This window comes from Canis lupus, chromosome 23, assembly GCF_011100685.1.
Source record: "Canis lupus familiaris isolate Mischka breed German Shepherd chromosome 23, alternate assembly UU_Cfam_GSD_1.0, whole genome shotgun sequence".
Taxonomy (NCBI): domain Eukaryota; kingdom Metazoa; phylum Chordata; class Mammalia; order Carnivora; family Canidae; genus Canis; species Canis lupus.
The window spans coordinates 25,390,840-25,399,101 of record NC_049244.1 but is presented as its reverse complement, the minus strand read 5'-3'; positions in this window follow the sequence as shown (position 1 = coordinate 25,399,101).

The following is an 8,262-nucleotide window of genomic DNA, read 5'->3' as shown; positions in this document are numbered from 1 at the left end:
TTTCAATTGACTTGTTTGTGTTTTTCTTATTGATTTATGAAAGTGTTTTCGTATATTTTAAATACTGATGCTTTCCTATTTAGATCATGTGTGTGTTTGTATGTGTGTGTTAACAGTCCATTGCTTTTTGTTTGTTTTGTATATAATGACTTTCATTGGGCAGCATTTAACAACTTTTAACATAGTAAAAACATATGGATTTTTTCCTTTAGGATTCATGTATTTTTCATTCTTTTTTTTTTTTTTTTGTATTTTTCATTCTGCTTAAAGAAATACCCCTTATACCACATTGCAACTAAATGCTCTCATATTTTCTTCTAAATGTTGATGTGCTATTTTTCATATTCAGATTTTTATTCTATCTAGAATTTGCAGTTTACCTCTTTCAATTGATACACAGGCCTATTTACCTCAGTGCGTACTACAGCAACGGGGTGAATCAATCAGAATGGTATCTGGTGTAAATTAAAGGCTACATTTGAAACCAGACTTACTGTTCACCCTTAGCCCTGAGGAAAAAGAAGTTCAGGGGCTACATAATCATCCAGAAGGAGAATTGGAGGAGAGGTCACAGACTCCACTGAGGATAAAACGTGGCATTGATCTCTGAAGAATAAGTAGGTAAAAAGGCCAAGGCATGCACAAAGCCCCCGAGGCAAGTAGGAGCATACACTTTGGAGGACGTGAGAAGAGGCAAACATTTTCAGGAGTTGACCAGGTCAAGAAAAAGGCAAGCATGGTTAAAGCAAGAAGTCAAGAGGTCAAGGGGAATGTAGTAAAGGTGATACCTGTCCTGATTTTGCAGGCCTTTGTATATAGACCATGTTAGAGACTGGCATGTTTTCCTCAGAGACATGAAAATGTTTAAAGAACTTTCAGTAAAAGGGTAGACATCTGATTTCATCTGCATAAAATAGCCCTGGCTGCTAGGGTAGAACGAACGAGAGGTGGGTAAGGGACCATATGGGGTGATCAGTGAGGAAGATATGCCAGGTGAGATGTGAAAGAAGCTAAGATGAGGGTTGTGGCAGTGGGGACAGAGAAGAGAAAAACCACAGTAACATTTAGAAAAAGTAGATGGATAACAAGGAAGAGGCATGTTTATAGTCTGTGCAGCTATCTAGATGGAGATGTTACTGCCTGAGATCAGAAATATGGGAACAAGGTTAAGGATGAGGGATCAGACCATGAGTTTTGCCTCAGACATGTTTATAATGAGTGCTTTGAGATGTCACAGCAGAGACTGGAAGACATCTGGGCTAGAGATAGAAGTTAGAGTCACAGGTCTGTAGAGAATAACTGAAACCATGAATATCAGTAGATTCCCCCAGGAAGAAAACTGGGAGTGAGATGGCAAACAGCTCTAGAAACAACTCTTCAGAACCTCTGAAACACACATTTGGACAAAAGAAGATTGGAAGATATTATTGAGAAGTGTCTAGATAGCTAGGAAGAAAATCAGGAGAGCATGTTGTCATGGAATTCAAGGGAAGTGATGCTTCCAAGGGTCCACATTGTTGATTATTACTGAAGAAAAGAGCCCGCTGGATTCAGTGATATGGAAGTCCCTGTCGCTTTACTGAGAGTGGTGTGGGTACTAAAAACTGGAAAGTATGGGGAAAGAAAATGAACAGAAAGAGCCTTCCAAATGCCACGCTGGTGATTTGTTTCAGTGGATCCACCTTTGAAATTTCAGGAGAAATCTTGAGATAATCTCCCAGGATTGCCTGGCCTACCATCTTTCTCTAAAGCTTGGAGGGACAAACTTTTTATAGGATTTTAAATTTGGCAGTATAGTATGGGCGGGGGTGGGGGTGGGGGAAGGCCGGGAAATGCTTAGCAAGAAGGTGAGTGAGACAATTCTTGCATTTGTGGATCTGTTCTCTTGGTGATACCAGGAATTTATGTCCTTTTCTATACTTACCCAGTGAACTGCTAAGGGTGAGCAAATATCCCAGTGAACTGCTGATCAATTTTTCAACTAATTTTCCACCTTAGTAATTTAGGATTTACAACTCCTCATAGTTTGAGTTGCCTTTCTTACGAACTCTTTGAGATCTCAAAGTTACTCCAAGTGTTATATTGTTCCCGCCCAATAGTTAAGAGGAAGGTAAAGCCATTGTCCTTATAATATTAACATACAGTTCCTGGGCTTTACTTTTTTGCCAAAGCTATAATTTTGTTTCTACTTCTACTTATCTCAGCTCTTCTCTCATTGCATGGACATAAATTCTTATCAAGGCTTTTGCTTTTCTCTTGAGAGTTTTCTTTACTTCTCTTACTACAGTGATTTTCAATGATTCCTCTTTATATTTCACATAGGCAGTATTATATTTTTCTCATGTTTTCTCTGATCTAACAATATGTCCCAAATGTTGCCAATTGTTTCCTTGGACAAATTGCCACTACTAAGAACAGTGACAGGGAGGTGCAATAAGTGATCTCTATTTACTAGGTGGATTTCTAAAAATGCTTTAATAAATGACTTGAGAATGCTTAGTGAAGAAAAACCCACTAACAAGGAAGCTCATTCTTATTTAAATCTCTTGCTAAAACCTGGGGTTTTCGTTTTTTCTCCGAACTTTTCTGCCTTGCCCCGGTGACCTCATCATCAGTCACATGTCACCAAACAGGAGAAATTAAATCTGTACCTTGGTGGCAATACTAGTTCTGGTACATTGACGGACAGCTCCTTTGTCCTTTGGCTGTCCTTTGGCTGTGGGGAGGTCCTATTAAGCCATCAAAGCCCACAGCTAGCATGCAGGCAGGTCTTGAACAAAACAGAGCTCTCTTTTTTCAGGACAAGATTTCCTTTCCTTGTTACTTTATCCTTTTTCATTCATGAGACATGGTATGCCTCATCAAAGAGAACGCTAAATGTAAGAGACGAAAGTTGAATAAAATGAGTCACGGGAGATCAGGGCTCTCTATTTGGGGATGTTTATCTCCTTAAGTCTCTTCAAGCACATGTTTCTGTTTGTTGCTAGAATCGTGATCATTGACAATGTGCCTTCTATTTTATTTGCATTTGGCTGTGCTTTTCTGGAGAATAGATTGGCATCCAGTAGTCACTTAAGTTCACGTGGAAACCAGACAAAGCAGGGAAGAGAGAGCGGAGATCTGTAGTTGGAGGCTGTGATGGGGGAGCGGAGCGCTGAGCATAGTCCCTGCCGATGGAGGGTGAGTCCCGCTCCCCCTTCTCCGGCTCTGTAGCCTCCCTTCCCCTTCCCCTTCCCCTCACCCTGTACATCAGAGCTGGTGATACTACTTACCTCACAGACTGGTGACTGCTACATCAGTGCCACAGGAGTGTTCTGTTAAATAGCATACTGCTCTGTCTGTCACTAAGACTGTCCTAGCAGTGATGGTTTACTGACTGCAATATAGTATCCTCATTGTATGGAAGAGAATATCGAGGTTTACAGGCAGTAACTCCACATTACTAGGTGTAGATGGATATAGCTGCAAAGTGGAAGAACTTCCAACCCTGTGGTCCTAACTACTACCCCACACTACCCCTGCCAGGAACCTTGCAGGGAGCCCTCCTTTCCACCCTGCAGTGTGCTTTTACTCTCAAAAACCTCCCACACAAGGATGAACACTTAAACCAGAAAATTCAGCTTTGTGGGCTCTACTCCCTGAGCTGAGGGGACTACTTTAAGTGGTAAGCCTTATTTGACTCGGATTTGAGTCCTGTTTCCACTGCCTACTGATTCTGTGCTCTCGGGAAGGTTATTTGTCACTATTTATTTATCACTGTAACTCAGTTTCCCTCATCTGGATGATGATGATAGATTCCACTTCCTACGGTGGCTCTGAGGATTGGCTGAGATGCATATTAATAATATTTCACAAATAATGTGCTTCATGCTGTGCAGTGAAATTTGAGTGGGGTTTGGGTAAGGATTATCTCAATGGAACATGTCGTTAGGGATGGTCATGCATGTGTTAAATGAACTATGTCACTACCATAGGAAAACCAACCATTCTAATCTATTCTGCTCTGTCAGCATCCTACAAGTTCAGGCCTAGAGCTTGAAATAAGAAATTATTTGCACTTAGTGTTTTCAAGTAATTGGCCATCACAACTAACAAGAGGGTTTGTTGGAAACGCCAATAGTGATAGACTGAATTTGAAAAAAAAAAGGGGGGGGGGGATCTATTGACCAGAGAAAAAACAAGCCAAAGCCTTGGCTAATTTGTGTAATCAGCTTTATCAATTTGCATAAATTGTGCATCAGGCTATATTCCTCTTGGGCATAATAAGCCCAAATTTAGTTTTTCTAATTTTAAAGTCATCAGTTGCTTTTTTTTTTTTTTTTTTTTTTTTTTGCTTCTTCTGTTCCTTTCTGGGATTTGTGTGGGTCACACCTCCATGCATCTGTCAGGTGGTCTTATGTGTCCCTAATTCTCAGGGCCCCCGTCAGTGCCTTGCTATAGCATCTAGTGCTTATTTTCCAAAATTGGTCTAGCCTCGACCCTCCGTCCTCTCTACCATTTCATGCCTTTTGGTCTATACTGCCTCTATCCCTCTTTTTGCTGTATCTTTTGTTCTGATCAAAATCTTCCAAATATTTTTAAATGAACCCCTTCCATTTGGTGTGCTCTCCTACTGCATTCTTTTAAATGACTTTGCTACATTCTAGATTTTTTCCTAACAGGCCTTCTGCCCCAGATTCCACCCATTGCTTCCTCTCATTACTTCTTTCTCAACACTCATTATTTCTCCTAGGGAGCTCTAAATAGTTCTAAAGGGTCTCAGAACATTTTGACTCTAACTCTGAGGTTATAAGATGAATTGTGATGATTTGGGGGCTCTAATATCACTTGCCTCACCCCCTCTTCTCCCACCCTCTTGCTACTCCTCCAGTTCAGCTTGTCTCCATTCTTTTCCTGAGCTGTTTCTAGGTTATCTTTCCTGGTCTCCTGCTTTTAGTCTTGACACGCATCAATTCATCTTCCACCTTGCCACCAGAGTCTGAGCTTGGCTATGATTAAAATCTATCTAATCAAAAGAGGTGATCATAGAACTCGTTCACCAACTTTAGTAATTAGAGAACTAATGAACCTCCTTGAAACCAGCAAGTGTTCAAGAATACACATGAGAAAATACTATTTTATATAACATGTAGATAGCATACCAAAGGTTATACAAGTTGAGAACATGAATGACTTTAAGAAGGGTTTAAACTTAACAGACAATGTTTTAAACACATCTCCCCTAACCTTGGTGGGTGAGGTCACACAGGGCCCACATCGCAGACTGTCATCAAAGACCAAACCCTGGACTTGTGGACAACTGGTATAACCCAGACGTCATTTCTTATGATTTTATGCTGTCCAGAGGGCTGAACTGCTGACATAAAATCTTTATCTCAGAGATGCAAATGTAAACCTAATGTCCTTTTTAAAGCAGCAGCTAGTTATGGCACTAGAGATGTTTAAGCCTGAGGCTTTACGAACACTTTTGTAATATCATTAGACTGAAGATTGCCCTTGCCTCTACACCATAACACCAACATTTGCAAATCTGGGCATTTGCAATCCTTTCTATTTCTTTCAATGTCCCTGGAACTTGAGCATCTGCTTTCAGAAAATAAGCTTTGCTTTCTGCCCTCAGACCCATGGAGGATGACAAACGAGAGGAACACTGAACTTCTTGCATGCCCTTGGTCTCAGTCACGGTCAGCCTGCTTGCATTTCCTTTGGGCTCTGGCTCTATTGGCCAATCATTTTCATGGCTGGGTTTAAAGAGCATGTGCCTAATTTAGAGCTGCTGACACAGGCCGGGGAACAGGCCACCTGGCAAATGCCTTGGGCTCTGACTGATTCCATTAACTTGAAGCCTAGGCCAAGTTCCCCTCAAGTTGTGCTGAGGTTTATAAACCTTTTGGCAATGCCAGACTAGGACTGGACCAGGTAATCAGTGTTTCATGGTCCTCAGCTAGGTGTGAAATTTTAATCAAAGGGATTTTATTTTTACAAAAATATGATGCACCATCAGAAATGTCACCAAGAATTAAACTTTGGATTCACTGAGGTTCAAGATGAATCAGATGGTTTCTTACAAAATGGCATATCCTGTTCTCTTTGGAGGGAAGGAGGGGATGGAAACAGGGTAGTTCTAGTACTCCCTTTGTCTTCTGGGGAAACATTACAATAACTTTTAGTCCATTCACACTTTGGAACTGGATATTTACTTTTCACTTTAATTACAAGATGGCACAGAAAACACACAAGCTTCAACCCAAAAATACACTCTCTGTAACCAGTAGGTATTGTAGAAATGATTCATTGTTATATTCAATACGGTCTTCAACCATGCTCCGGACTCCCACAGTTTGCCCAGAATGGTTTCAAGCGGTCTTACATCTGATGAATAAATACTAGATATAGAAGATGTTTAGCATCAGGCTAAAATGAGAGCAGGCTCTTAGCTGGAAATGTAAAGCCAGAGCCGGCTCCTTTGCAAAGGCAAGAGAAGACTCAGAAAGGAGGCAGCGCTGACTGCTAGTGTGGAGAATGGATGAGAAACATTTCTGTGGCTTGGGACACCAAGCTCACTGGAGCTCATCCAGAGAGATTCTAGAGAAGCAGAGTCCTCTGAATATTCTTTGCCAGACCTTTGCCCCAAACACAGACCAAGTCACTAAATGTTGCCTATTACAGAGGTAATTCACATGAATGCTGCAGGAACTGATTTCTCACCATCTCTCCATTACCTAGAGTGTGTCACTAGGTCACCATGGGTTTTGTGGGTTTTGTAGCTTCTTCCTCTCTCTGGTTGGGGTGTCGAAGTCAGTATTGTTAGGTAGTATCGGGCACAGAATCCATCCAAAGCATGGATTCTAGAGTCAGACCATTTGGTTCAGGCCCTAGCTGTATACTTCCCAGATGTGTGACACTGGGAAAATTGTTTACCCTTTGTGTACCTTGGTTTTGTCATCTATAAAATGGAGTGGATAGTAGAATTCACTACAAAGCATTGTTTGAAAATTATATGACTTATTAACAGTGAAACCTTTAACATAGTAAAGTAATTATTCAATAAATATGATGATGATGATAATGCCTCAACAAAAGGGGCCATGCTTTGTGTGTGTGTGTGTGTGTGTGTGTGTGTATTTGTGTGTGTGTAAACAGAAAGAGGTGTATGACTAAAGGGCTTTAACAAAGGAGCCTAGGCATAAGATGGCATGACTGATCTCACAGGATAGAGATTTTCAACCTCACATCCCTTGAACCTTGAGAAAGAGCTGCTAGGCCAGTGATGGTCACAAAGCTCCCAGGTCACTAAGGCTCCTTTATTCAGGGGCTGCTGATCTCCAGGTGTCAGAGGCAATGTCTGTTGAGATCACTGCAGATTGTCTAGCTGGAGGTAAGGTAAACACTGAGTGTGAAGAACAAGAGCTAAAGGGGACTGGGCTCCTTGGGGGTGACTGAGCAAGATTTTAGCTTTTCTTCTCAGATGAAGATAATAATCAGGACATGGACCACTGGGCTGTGTAAATATTCCTGGAGGTCTCAGAGAGTTCCAAGGTGGTATAGCCTGAATATGGAAGAAATATTCTCCTGATAGGCACACTGAGACCCAAAAGCCTTGTAATATGAATATTAAATAAGCCTAACCTCAGTACCCCAAGCTTGCAAAGCTGGATCTATTGTCTACATTTTTTCTTCCTGAGGCTTACATTTTGAGAGGTGAGACTGGCCATGGATGTGGTCATTTCCTTACCTTCCTCTCAGCCATTTTAGGAAGGTTCTTATAGATGCCTAACCGGTAACTTGATACTTGGCTACTCATGATCTACTCATCTGTTTCCTTTTCCCAAGTTTCTTTTACATAATTGACATGAATACCTCCATAAGGAAAGAAGATAAATAAAAGGAAGTAGATGTTATTTCTGTTCACTATGTTACTTGAAATTTGCTCTGAACTGGTCTTCATCAGACAGAGAAAATTACTACACTCAGATTTGGGAGTTTTAGTTGACTACATTTCTTCATCTCCATCTTCTATAGCACAAACAAATAACTTGACCCCAATCATTATATTTTTAAATGAGAAGAATGTTTTAAAAATCCTTAGTTCTTTAAAACATTTCTAGACAAATCATACTGTGCTTCTCTAGGAGCTAAAATGCAATAGTAATCAACCTTTAGTGTCTTTCCTACACATATAAAATGAAACATAACATTTTTCATGAGGTTTCTTTTTTTTTTTTTTTAATGGAAATTATACCATGCATTGAATTTGTAGAA